The sequence below is a fragment of the Gorilla gorilla genome, chromosome 13 (genome assembly GCF_029281585.2).
Source record: "Gorilla gorilla gorilla isolate KB3781 chromosome 13, NHGRI_mGorGor1-v2.1_pri, whole genome shotgun sequence".
In the NCBI taxonomy this organism is placed as follows: Eukaryota; Metazoa; Chordata; class Mammalia; order Primates; family Hominidae; genus Gorilla; species Gorilla gorilla.
The window spans coordinates 103,660,232-103,674,021 of NC_073237.2; the positions used below are offsets into that span (position 1 = coordinate 103,660,232).

General features: G+C 44.9%; 1 long non-coding RNA gene across 1 annotated transcript in view; it reads right to left on the reverse strand.

Annotated features, from left to right (window-relative positions):
- Nucleotides 1–7,132: 7,132 nt before the first annotated feature.
- The window catches only part of LOC109028247 (uncharacterized), a 46,414-nt gene continuing 39,756 nt past the window's right edge, over nucleotides 7,133–13,790 (reverse strand). Inside the window, exon 8 of the long non-coding RNA XR_010130135.1 lies at nucleotides 7,133–7,287. This is a non-coding gene — a long non-coding RNA (uncharacterized lncRNA). The remainder of the gene's footprint in view (nucleotides 7,288–13,790) is intronic.

The following is a 13,790-nucleotide window of genomic DNA, read 5'->3' on the forward strand; positions in this document are numbered from 1 at the left end:
TGCACTCTAGCCTGGGCAACAGAGTGAGACTCCATCTAAAAAAAAAAAAAAGAAAGAAAGTGAGGCGTAGAGAAAAGAAGGAATGTAGGAATGTATCTAAATTGCTGCAATGAATTAGCAGTGCCGCCAGAACCAGAACGATATTTCCTGTACGCAGGTCCAAGGCATTTAGTACTTGTCCTACGGAATCTAAAAATTGAGGGTCTCAAGCACATTATTGGCTCTCACTGACACATTACATGGTAAATTAGCAAGTATAGCAATTCAGACTGAACCTAGAATAATTATTGATACAATAGGTGTGGCTACAATTCAAAAATGGCCCCCAAGATCTCTTCCCTCTGGTGTCATGCCCTTGGGTATGGGTGTGACCTGTGACCTGCTTCCAACATAGAATATGGCAGAGCTTATGGGATATCACTACTGTAATTACATTATATTGTATAGCAAAAGTGACAGGAGTTTGCAGATGTTATTAAGGCCCTAATCAGTTGACTTTGAATTAATCAAAAGGCAGATTATCCTGGGTGGGCCTGACCCAATCAGAGGAGTCCTTTATAAAGGGCTCAGGCATTCCTGAAAGTCAGAGACTCCAAGCAGCAGACAGTAAGGGTCCTTTCTCTCTCTCTCTCTGTCTCTCTCCACACCCCCCCTTTCCTCTGCTGCTGACTTTTAAGAAGCAAGCTGCCATAAATTCTACAGCTACAAAGAAGTGAATTCTTTCAAAAACCTGAGGAAATTTAGAAGCAGTTCCTCCCCTAGTCTAGCCTGAAAATAATGCAACTCAGACAGCACCTTGATTTTAGCCCTCTGGGATCCTGAGAAGGGAACTCAGTTAAATCACACCTGGATTCCTGATCTTGGACTTCCAATGCAGAAAATAGTAAGGACGTTGTTTTAAGCTGCTTCATTTGTCGTAATTTGTTATGCTGCAATGGAAAACCAATATAATAGGTAAGTAAATTGGTTCCGTCAAAAAATATTTAGAGAGAAAAACCATATCCTAAGGGGTTGCCAAATGAACATAACTTCAGAAGGTATAAGAATCCACCTACCGGCCGGGCATGGTGGCTCACGCCTGTAATCCCAACACTTTGGGAAGTCGAGGCAGGTGGATCACTGCATGAGATTGCTGCATGGCCAAGAGGGTAGGGTGTGAGTATTGAAGCACTGGAGGGGGGTGGTGTATATTTACAAAAGCTCTCATTAAGAGATTCTTATCCCAACTCTGGGAGGCAGGCATGACTATGGACTATCTCTATAGATTGGGTAAGAAAGTGAAGCTTAGAGGCCGGGCGCAGTGGCTCATGCCTGTAATCCCAGCACTTTGGGAGGCCGAGACAGGTGAATCACCTGAGGTCAGGAGTTCGAGACCAGCCTGGCCAACATGGTGAAACCCTGTCTCTACTAAAAATACAAAAATTAGCCGGGCGTGGTGGTGGGCGCCTATAATCCCAGCTAATCAGGAGGCTGAGGCAGGAGAATTGCTGGAACCTGGGAGGTGGAGATTGCAGTGAGCCGGGATCGCACCATTGTACTCCAGGCTGGGTGACAACAGGGAGACTCTGTCAAAAAAAAAAAAAAAAAAAAAAACCACACCTACCTAGCTGAATCCTTATCCTCTTCAGCTCCTCTTAAAGTTTAAAGATACATAAAACTGTGGAGTTCAGGAGGTGCTTTGGCACATAGGATTTCACTGAGTCTTGCTAACAACCATGCAAGGAAGGTATTATTTTTATACCCACTTGACAGATGAGGAAACTCAGACTCAGGTTTGGAGAATGCTTCTTTTAACACATATTCATAAGGCACTTTCTCTCAGACACTGTTCTAGGTACTGATGATGCATCAGTGAAACAAACACACAAAAGGAGCTTATAGTACAGGAGAGCTTACAGTGGGCATTAAATGATGTATGTAGATATTAAATAATCTGCCTAGAATTCTGGTTAACAAAGAGTGAAAATTAGAGCCCTGATCTATCTAGCTTCCAAAGTCTATATTTTTGGCACTATAAAAAGATTTAATTTGAATTCCCTGCTCTGACATTAAAATTGTTTTGTAAATGTGTGTATACACATGTATTTTCCTTTCTTTCAGTATTGTATTCCTTAAAAGGAAGTTACTATGCACAACCCATGCTTAAGGAGTGGGGTAATTATGCGCTCTGTTTTTTAGGGTGGAATATCCGCATAATTTATTTGGAATTCTCTCTCTCTCTCTTTTTTTTTTTTTTTTTTTTGAGACAGAGTCTCGTTCTTTGCCAGGCTAGTGTGCAATGGCGTGATCTCGGCTCACTGCAACCTCCGCCTCCTGGGTTCAAGTGATTCTCCTGCCTCCGCCTCCCGAGTAGCTGGGATTACAGGTATGTGCCACCATGCCCACCTAATTTTGTATTTTTAGTAGAGATGGGATTTCTCCATGTTGGTCAGGCTGGTCTTGATCTCCCGACCTCAGGTGATCCACCTACCTCGGCCTCCCAAAGTGCTGGGATTACAGGCATAAGCCACTATGCCTGGCCAGAATTCTTTAGCATAGGATATTTATCTCTTCTCCTCCATTCATTTATTTATTCAATAATTTATTTATATCAGTATGGACTCAGAGACATTTATTTTACACTTTGGGTTATAATAAAATGCTATGCGTTGTGTTGCTCACATTGTTCCAGCTATGGTTACTGTTACCTCTTTCAATGGACTCTTCCTGTATCCCTTTGACATATCCCCAACAAAGTTGTTGCACAAATTTGAGCACTTCCTTACTTTCTGGCACTACAAGATGCTCCAGGCTCATCTTATATATTCCGGCCCCAGTCCTAGAATCAAACATTTCTCCAAGCAGTCCTGACTGCTCATACTGAAGAATGGTATTAGCAGTGAGGATCTGCCCAGTAGGTGCACTCACTGCTACTGAGGCACTTTTACTTCTGTATTTTTAGATTGAGCACTTTATCTCTGAGTGAAGTAATTATAATTAAGTCTTCCATATTTTGTATACAGGTTGATTCTAAAAGTTAAAATAAGTAAACAGCAAAAGAATGAATTTGGGGCTGGGAACGGTGGCTCACGCCTGTAACCCCAACACTTTGGGAGCCCGAAGTGGGAGGATCACCTGAGGTCAGGAGTTCGAGACCAGCCTGGCCAACATTGTGAAACCCCATCTCTTCTAAAAATTCAAAAATTAGCTGGGCTTCATGGCAGGTGCCTGTAATCTCAGCTACTCAGGAGGCTGAGGCAGGAGAATTGCTTGAACCCGGGAGGCAGAGGTTGCAGTGAGCCGAGATCATGCCACTGTACTCCAGCCTGGGCAACAAGAGTGAAACTCTGTCTCAAAAAAAAAAAAAAACAAACAAACAAACAAACAAAAAGAATAAATTTGGACCTCTACTTCACAACATATGTATAAAAGTAACTCAAAATTGACCAAAGATCTAAACGTAAGAGCAAAAACTTAAATGCTTAGAAGAAAACATAGGCATAAATCTTTATGAACTTGGATTAAGTAATAATTTTAAAAATATGACACTAAGAACATAAGTAACCAATAAAAAAGTAGGTAAGTTGGACCTCGTCAAGTTAAAAACTTTTGTGGTTCAAAAGACGTTATCAAGAAAGTAAAAAGACAGCACACAGAATGGAAGAAAATATTTGTATATCATATACGATCTTACATGATAAGATTCTAGTACTAGAATATATAAAGAGCTCTTAAAACTCAACAGTCAAAAAGACAACCTAATTATTAAATGGGCAAAGGATTTGAATAGACATTTTCCCAAACAAATATACAAATGGGCATTGATCACATTAAAAAGAAGCTCAATGTCATTAGTCATTAAGGAAATGCAAATCAAAATCACAATAAAATACCACATCACACCCACTAGGATGGCTATAATAAAAAAACTTGGACAATAATAAGTGTTGGAGAGGATGTGGAAAAATTGAAACCCTCATAGATGGCTGGTGGGAATAAAACAATTTTGCAGTTTCTCAAAAGGTTACATCTAGAGGCCGGGCATGGTAGCTCACACCTGTAATCTCAGCACTTTGAGAGGCTAAGACAGGCGGATCATCTGAGGTCAGGAGTTCGAGACCAGCCTGGCCAACATGGTGAAACCCCATCTCTACTAAAAATACAAAAATTAGCTGGGTGTGGTGGCTGGCGCCTGTATTCCTAGCTACTCGGGAGGCTGAGGCAGGAGAATTGCTTGAACCCGGGAGGTGAAAGTTGCAGTTGAGTGGAGATTGTGCCATTGCACTCTTGCCTGGGCAACAAGAGGGAAACTCTGTCTCAAAAAAACAAAACAAACAAACAAACAAAAAAGAGGCTGGGCACAGTGGCTCACACCTACAATCCCAGCACTTTGGGAGGCCAAGGTGGGAGGATCACCTGAGATCAGGAGTTCGAGACCAGCCTGACCAATATGATGAAACCCCGTCTCTACTAAAAATACAAAAATTAGCTGGTCCTGGTGGCATGCACCTGTAATCTCAGCTACTCGGGAGGCCGAGACAGGAGAATCATTTGAACCCGGGAGGTGGAGGTTGCAGTGAGCCGAGATTGCACCATTGCATTCCAGCCTGGCCAACGAGAGCGAAACTCTGTCTCAAAATAAAATAAAATAAAATAAATAAAAGGTTAGATCTAGAGTTACCATATGACCCACAAATTCTATTCCTAGATGTATATTCAAGAAAACTGAAAGCACATGTTAATAAAATGTTTATATCAACATTATTCATAATAGCCAAAAAGTGAAAATAACCCAAATGTCTACCAACTGATGAATAGAGAAAGAAAATGTGGCATGTCCATACAATGGAATATTACTCAGCATTAAAAGGGAATGAGGTACTGATGCATGCTACAACATAGGAACCTTGAAAGCATTATGTTAAGTGAAACAATCCAGACACAAAGGCTACATGTTGTATTATTTCATTTATATGAAATGCCCAGAATAGGTAAATCCATAAAGACAGAAAGTAGATTAGTAGCTGCCAGCAGCTAGGGAAAGGGGCTATGGGGTGTGACTGCTAATGGGCACAGGGTTTCTTTTTGGGGTTATGAAAATGTCCTGAAATTGGCTAACAGTGATGGTTACTCCCTCTGTAGATCCGCTAAAACCCTCTGGATTTTATACTTTAAAGGGGTGAATTTTATCACATGTGAATTAATCTCAATCAATAACTAAAGCTTAGAGATACTTTTAGGCTTAAAAAATGTTTATAGCAACATTATTCACAGGCTGGGCACAATGGCTCATGCCTGTAATTCCTTGTGCCCAGGCGTTCAAGGCTGCAGTGAACTGTGATTGAGCCACTGCACTCCAGCCTGGGTGACAGAGTGAGACCTTGTCTCAAAAAAAAAAAAAAACTTTTAAAAAGTAATAAGCAGCATTTACATTATATAGTAATTAGATAGATAGATGATAGATAATACATGTTTGAGTCACGTGGGGTAAATTCCTATGAGTGGAACTTTTACATGAAAGTGTGTATGCATTTTTTTTTTCTCTAGACCTCCTCCATAGTCAAGGTATAATAAGTGTTTTTTAGTTTAGTTTTGGTTTTTTTTTTTAAATAGAGTCTTCTTATGTTGACCAGGCTGGTCTGAAACTCCTGAACCCAAGTGATCCTCCCACCTTGGCCTCCCAAAGTGTTGGGAATACAGGCATGAGCCACCATGTCCAGTCTTGCATGCATTTTCAATTACAGCAGATGATCTTCCATGGAGGTTGTCCTAATTTACACTCCCTACAACAGTTTATAGGGGTGCCTTTGGCCCCACACCATTGCCAACAGGGATATTATTCAGCATTTTAGCTCTTCCGCATCTCATAGTGTCTCACTGTAGTTTAATTAGCATTTCTCTTATGTGTAAGAATAAGCATCTTTTCATATATTTTTAAGACATTGTCCTTTTCTTTTGTTTGTCCATGTTCTTTGCCCAATTTTCTATTGAATTATTGGTCTATATTTCATTGAGTTTTAAGAATGTTTAGTATACTACTAAAATTAGCCTTTACTGATTCATTAATTCATGTGTTCAAACAGTTTCCCCAGGCTGAGCATGGTGGCTCACCCCTGTAATCCCAGCAATTTGGGAGGCTGAGGCAGGGAGATCACTTGAGGTCAGGAGTCTGAGATCAGTCTGAGGTCAGGAGTCTGAGGTCAGGAGTCTGAGATTTAACATGGCTAAAACCCATCTCTACAAAAATACAAAAATTAGCCTGGTGTGGTGGTGGGTGCCTGTAATCCCAGCTTCTTGACAGGCTGAGGCAGGAGGATTGCTTGAATCCAGGAGGCAGAGGTTGCAGTGAGCTGAGATCGAACCACTGCACTCCAGCCTGGGCAACAGAGAGAGACTGCGTCTCAAACAAAAACAAAAACAAAACAAAACAAACAAACAAACAAAAAACCCTACAACATCAAAGTTTGCTAACTGTCGTATACAGTCTGGTGTTGCTTCAAGGGTTCCAGTGACCTGTCTTTCAGGATGTTTCATTCTCCTGCTTCAATCCACTCTCACTTCTTCAGGTCTATTGCTCAATTGTCTGCTGGGACAGCCTCTACTGCTTGCCGGGTTGGTTTCACTGTTCACGAAACCCGTGTCTTTATTTTCCTGGTATTCTCCTTCATTTTCCTGTTGCACTTTTTGGTTGTTGGTGTTGTCCCACTGCTTCACTGCCCTTCCCCCACCAGCACAACTTGGACACTTTTGAGCTCTGTGATTTGGGACAAGCAATGGGACCTCCCTGACCCTCAGCTTTCTCCTCTGTGAAGATGATAACACCTTCCCCACAGGATGAATTGAGATGATGGAGTGGAGAATGCTCAGGGCTGTGGCTGGCATGTTGTAGGAGATCAGAAATGGTGGCCCATCTGGAGCTAAGCAGTGAGGCAGCTAACTCGGTGCTTCGGTGCTCCTCCTCCCTCCGCTCCTCTCCGCATCTCCCTCAACAGGACTTCTTCTCCAGCCCTCACCTTCAAAGAAGGATTATATGGTCATGCGCACCAAGGCATCTCCAGGAATCAGAATGGTTCATGAGTTTTCTAAAAAGTATTTATTATAGAAAATTTCAGATGCACACAAAACTAGAAAGAATAGCATAATAAACCACCATGTACCCAGCTACAGCATGTATTAACCCATAGACACGTTTATTTTATCTGTATCTTCATGCATTCTCCACGACCCACTCTTCATACATAAAGGATCATTTTGAATCAAATCCCACATCTCACATCATTTCACTTGTAAATATTTCAGTAGGTAGCTCTGAAAGATAAAAATTAAAAACATACAATGCCGTACGTGCATCTACGAAATTAAATAATTTATTAGTATAATACCATCCACTGTTTAGATTTCTCTGATTTTATTATAATTTTTAAAAATGGTTGGTTTGTTGCAATCAAGATGCAAGCAAAATCCACGTATGGGGTTTGGTTAATATGTCTCTTTAGTCTTTTTTAGTCTAAAGGCTTCTTCTCTCTTTTATTTTCTTCCTCTTGCCATTTATTTGTTGTTGTGTTTTCACTTGCGATTATTGTCCTATATCTAGAGTTAGCCACATTCTAGGGTTTGCCAGTTGCAACCTTGGGATGTCATTCTACCCAGAGGCTGATTCTTTAGTTCCTTTGGTCCAGTGTAGACATGCAGCATGCAAGCAGGAGGGGGCTCAATGAAAGGGCAGTAGGTCATCTTTTCCAACCTTGCCACATCAGTGCCCTGACCAGCCACACCACTAAAGTGCTCTGGTGAATTTCTTTTCCAACACCCTAATGCTGAGGCTTTCCAGCCATCCACCCATCCATCCATCACTCATTTCCTTGGCCATCCACCAGCCATTAAATGTGAGGATACTATGGCCCAGGCACTGAGCCTAGTGCTGAGGATACAGGGCTGAATCAGACCCAGCCTTGATCCTCAGGATGGTCAGGGCCAGTGCAAAAACAAACAAGGAGATAAAATATGCTGGTACTAGGCTTTCCTGCTGCATCCTCATTGCAGACTTGCGTGAAAGGGAGCTTACAGCAGGAGTCGCACTGGACATTAGAAAAAGCTTCCAAAGGCCAGGTGTGGTGGCTCACACCTGTAATCCCAGCACTTTGGGAGACCGAGGCAGGCGGATCACCTGAGGTCAGGAGTTTGAGACCAGCCTGACCAACATGGAGAAACCCCATCTCTACTAAAAATACAAAATTAGTCAGGCATGGTGGTGCATGCCTGTAATCCCAGCTCCTCGGGAGGCTGAGGCAGGAGAATCGCTTGAACCCCGGAGGTGGAGGTTTGAGTGAGCTGAGATTGTGCCACCAGACTCTAGCCTGGACAACAAGAGTGAACTCCGTCTCAAAAAATAAAAAAATAAAAGAAGAAGAAGAAAAGAAAAAGCTTCCAAAGTGGCTCCTGAAATGTCTGTCACAGGACTCAGCCAGGCAAGGGGGAGGGAGTGAAGGGCGAGGAGGAAAGAGAGGACATTCAGAACAGGCGAACTGCAGGTGCAAAGGCCCGGAATCTAGGGAAAGCAGAGTCTGTGGGAGGAACAGCCAGTGTTTCAGGATGGCTAAAGCAGAGGTCGTGAAGGGCAGGGACGACTTTAGACCTTAGAGGCCCCAGGCACTGTTATTTTCCAAGGCCCCACCCCCACACTATACCATGCTTATTAAAATTCACCCACATCACACAGGAAATATGAGTTATATATGGCTACCTAAGGTTGAGGCCAGTTGCAAAGACAATTGACATGTTACATTTTGTAGACATTTAATTACATATTTATCAATTACAACTTGATGGCCTTGTTTTATCAGTTTTGGAGGATGTACATAAATATGTAGAATGAGAGTCTCAAAACTAATCTTGCAGCTACGCCTCTGATGGGCTAATTGATGAATCAGTGCTGGAGAATGGGTCGCAGTGGCAAATGAGGCTGGAGAGGCCCGTGAGCTGCCATCCCAGAGGGCCTGGGATGTCCTTCAGGGAGCTTGGCATGAGAAACCTTGGAGAGTTTTAAGCAAGGGCTGATGTGGGCTGCCTAGAAAGGCATGGATGAGAGAAGCCTGGAGACAGGGATCCCAGGGAAACGCCCATGCAGTTAGTCTATTTCTGCTGCAAGTAAGCATGCATTTGTAGGCTTGATGCTTTTTTTCTGCTTCTCCAGCCCTGGCCTGGGTCAATCCTTGGGGCCCAGACTGAGCACGTGATGGCAGAGGAAAGGAAGCCCTGCTTCCTCCAGAGGGCGTCGCAGGACAGCTTTTCCTAGACAGGGGCTAGTATGTGCAGCTGCTGCACTGGGATACTGGTTGACAAGTTTGGCTGGGCTGGAAGCCAGCACCTAGGGAGGTCCCTGGAAGGGGCCAGCTTCACCACGAGAGGAGGGACCTGGCCCTTCAGGGTCGAGCTCAACAGAGGAAAAGATCTCAGGGCACCCAGAACCCAGTGGCTTTCAGCACCTGCATGAAAATCAGAGATCAACCAGATTACCCCATATTGCCCAAGAGAAAACAGGCCAGAAAGTGATGGAGCTTGCCCAGGACCCCAGAGGGTGTTAGAGGCAGGCCAGAACCAGAGGACAGCTCTGTCCCAGCACTTGCCCTCCTTTAATTAGGTGGGTGGTCATATCGCAGTGGTCAGAGACATTGCAAACAATAATAATAAATATTGAGCACTTGTTACACGCAAGGCACTATGCTAAGCACCTTGTATTTGTTATGTCCTTTCATCCTAGCAACTTCTCTGGAAGCGGAGTAATATCTCCCCCATGTCCTACATAAGACAATGGATACACTGGAGGGTTAAAGCCATGCCTTGCCTAAAGTTACACAGCTGTGCTTAACAGCTGGAAAACCCCAAAGGGTCCCTCTGACTCAGCCCCTGTGTGCTCAGTTTTAATTTTGGGAGGGAAATAACAATGCCACCTTATAATACTTTCTAAGAACGTGAATTTTGTTCAGTGAAGTGGCCTTCTAGAGCTGGAAAATGAATTCATATACTCTTCATATTTTTAACAAGGATGTCGTAGTTAATTGATCGGTAGCCAGGAAGTTAGATTAACCAGGACACTTCTGGCCCCAAGCACTCTAGCTAGTTGATTAATGGAGACATCGCCATGCCAGCTAAGTGGCTTTGGAGTGCAAAATAGGATGAATTGCTCTTAGCAGAGACCTAAATCCTAAACTCAAATCCTCACATTTGGGCAGGTGATCAATGCTTAGGGAGCATCTCCTGCCCAAATGCGAGGATTTGAGAGGGACAGTCGCCTATACAGGTTCACAGAACTGACTGGCAGGACCAAGACGAGTCCTCTTGTATCCAAAGCCCAAACCCTTAATCTTGAAGCTCAGTAGCAAACCAACAAAAGACTGTTGCAGTCAGGCGTACGCCACGTTTACTTTTCCATTGCCAGGACTGGTAAGCCGAAAAGGCACCACAGAGGATCCATGAGAACGTGTACGTAAAGCATACAGATTAGAATTTTGGCTTTGTCACAAAGGCACTTGAAGGAGTCAACGCCTTGGAGGAGACTTTCAACATTCATTCAACAAATATTTACCATGGGCACTGGGGAGCCCACAGTGAACAAGATGTTTAAGGCCTGGGCTCTCAAGGATTTTACATTCTAAGGACGAAGACAGTGGGGCTGGGTGGGGACGGGGAGAGACAAGAAATATAAAGAGAGTGTTAAGTGCTATTAGGGCAATAAAACTGGATAATATGACAAAACAGGGATGGAGTGGGACTGTTTAGTTAGTAGCCAGGTATGAGAAATTTCAGTTGAGATCTGCATGATACGAAAGAAGGAAGCTGGTTGGGCGCAGTGGCTCATGCCTACAACCCTAACACTTTGGGAGAACGAAGCAGGTGGCTCGCTTGAGCTCAAGAGTTTGAGACCAGCCTGGGCAACATGGCAATATCCTGTCCCTACAAAAAAATACAAAAAAATAGCTGGGTGTGGTGGCAGGTACCCATAGTCGCAGCTACTCAGGAGGCTGAGGTGGGAGGATCACCTGAGCATGGGGATTCGAGGCTGCAGTGAGCCATGATTGCACCACTGCACTTCCAGCTTGGGCAACAGAGTGAGACCATGTCTCACAAAAAAGGAAAGAAAGAAAAAAGAAAGTCATGCTGAAAGAAAAGCATTGCGCGCAGAGAGAAAAACAACTGCAAAGGCCCTGAGGCAGGAATGAAGCCTGGCCCATTGGAGAACGTCTGGAATAGCTCTGTCTCACAAATACAGTGTGAGTCATGGGCATCATTTTAAATTTTCTAGCAGCACATTTTAAAAACAAAAAGAAACTGGTAAAATTAATTTTAATATGTTTAATTTTTTATTTTATTATTATTATTATTATTTTTTGAGACGGAGTCTTGCTTTGTTGCCCAGGCTGGAGTACAGTGGCATGATCTGGGCTCACTGCAACCTCCGCCTCCCAGGTTCAAGTGATTCTCCTGACTCAGCCTCCTGAGTAGCTGGGATTACAGGCGTGCGCCACCATGCCCAACTCATTTTTGCCTTTTTAATAGAGACGGGGTTTCACCATTTTGGCCAGACTGGTCTCGAACTCCTGACCTCAGGTGATCCACCCGCCTCAGCCTCCCAAAGTGCTGGGATTACAAGCGTGAGTAACCACACCCGGCCTGATTTTATTATGTTTTATTAAACCAAGAGACAAAAAAAAAAAATTAATGACATTTACCTTTTTTTTTTTTTCCTACTATATCTTCAAAGTCTGGTGTGGGTAGAAGCACATTTCAAGCGCTCAGTGGCCACATGCAGGTACCTAGTGGCTAGCATTGGGCAGGCCAGTGTGGGTGGTCCTAGGAGCCTTGGGAGGATTTTAAGTCAGGGGTCAGAACTAATGGATTCTAATGATTCAGAACATCCCAGCTAGTTCTTGGAATCTCAGAGGCGAAAGCTCTCCTTGTACTCTTTGGCGACGCTGCCTCCTGGCGCAGGTCGCTGCACACAGAAGGGAAAGCCCCCAGCTCTCCTTCCCGGCGGAGGCTTCTTCCCTCCCCCCAGAGTCTGGTTCAGAGGAAGCCAACCCCTGTGCACGTGGGAAAGCAGCGTGGCTGGCCCTGGGCCTGGAGCCACCTCCCGGGCCCACTCTGCCAGGCCCAATTCTAGATGCCAGCAGGCCGGCCCCGCCCCTTGGACACGGTTTTGGTTTTCGGGTGCAAACAGTCTACATTCCTCTGAGGAGGCCCGCTCCGGCCTCATCAGAGCCGGCGAAATCAACGAGAGAAACCGGGGACGTCGGCCCGCAGTTCCCGCGAGCGCCACGAGGGGCGCACGCAGATGAGGCTCGCAGCGTTGGCTGCCGCTGAAGCTCCTGGACGTCCCCCTTGTCCTCTTCCCCGTGGAGACCCCAGGCGTACCACCACGATGTTCCTTCCACCAGCCTCACCCTGAACCCAGTAAACTCTCCCTCGAGCGATGACTTAGGTTCTCCAGGGTCCCAGGCCTTGTGGGAAAGTGCCCGCAGAGCAGGCCAGAGACAAAGGAAAGAGCGGGTAGCTGAGCCTCGGGAGGCCCATCCGCTTGATATGGGGATAGGTGGAGACTACAGTGAATCCAAAGTCTGTGGGTTCCGAGACTGGAGCCAGGAACAAAAAAAGATTCCACTGTTCGGATGTTTTCACCCCTGAGGCTGAAATAACAGCTGAGGCCTGACTACTCACGTGGTGTCTGTGGCCAGAATAGGACCCACATAATAATGGCTTAGCTCAGGGAAGGGACTTTCTCATTCCATGGCGCAATACCGTCATAAAGGCAACAACAATGGACGCCTCGCCTCTGCCCTCTCCATATTTCTGTGCTTTCCAATGGCATCCCCAAAACAGTGTGACAACGCTTGACTACTGGAGGACCCTGGAGGGACCTAGAGTTGGCCGATTGCTAGAGGAGTAAGAGATTGGCCCAGATGGTTCCTCACGTGTTAGTTCACCCTCCCTCAGCCACTTGTTAGCAAGAGAAGGCTGTTTGGGGTGGGCTTTCTGGTAGGGAGGGGGTCATACTCATCTTTCTAGAAAAACTATCCCTGGAAGGGGGTCATACTCGTCTTTCTAGGAAAACTATCCCTGGATTGTGTTTGACAACGCTTTTGCAAGAAAACATCCAGCTTGAGGAGTAGCTTACCTCAAACAGCCCTAATGATATGGCACAGCCAGCTCACCAAGGAATGTACAAGCTGCATTTCCAAAGCTGCAAGACGAAACCAAATGACTACGTATGCCCTGGACAGAGTACGATTAGGAGGATATGAAAAAAGCAAGCCTTGGCCAGTCGCGGTTGCTCGTGCCTGTAATCTCAGCGCTTTGGAAGGCCGAGGCAGGGGGATCATTTGAGGTTAGGAGTTCGAGACCAGCCTGGTCAACACGGTGGAACCCCGTCTCTATTAAAAATACAAAAACTAGCCAGGCGAGGTGGTGCACGCCCGTAATCCCAGCTGCTCCAGAGGCTGAAGCAAGAGAATAGCTTGAACTTGGGAGCCAAGATCGTGCCACTGCACTCCAGCCTGGGCGACAAAGTGAGACGCCATCTCAAAAGAAAAAAAAAAAGGAAAAAAGAAAGCAAGTCTTGGTTTGGGAAGAGCACATTGACGAGGTGGGTCATAAACAGGAAAAGTCAAAGAAAAAGAAAACAGTCTGGGTGGGGCACAGTTGCTCATGCCTGTAATCCCAGCACTTTGGGAGGCCGAGGTGGGCAGATCACCTGAAGCCAGGAGTTTGAGACCAGTCTGCCCAGCATGACAAAACTCTGTCTCTACTAAAAATAC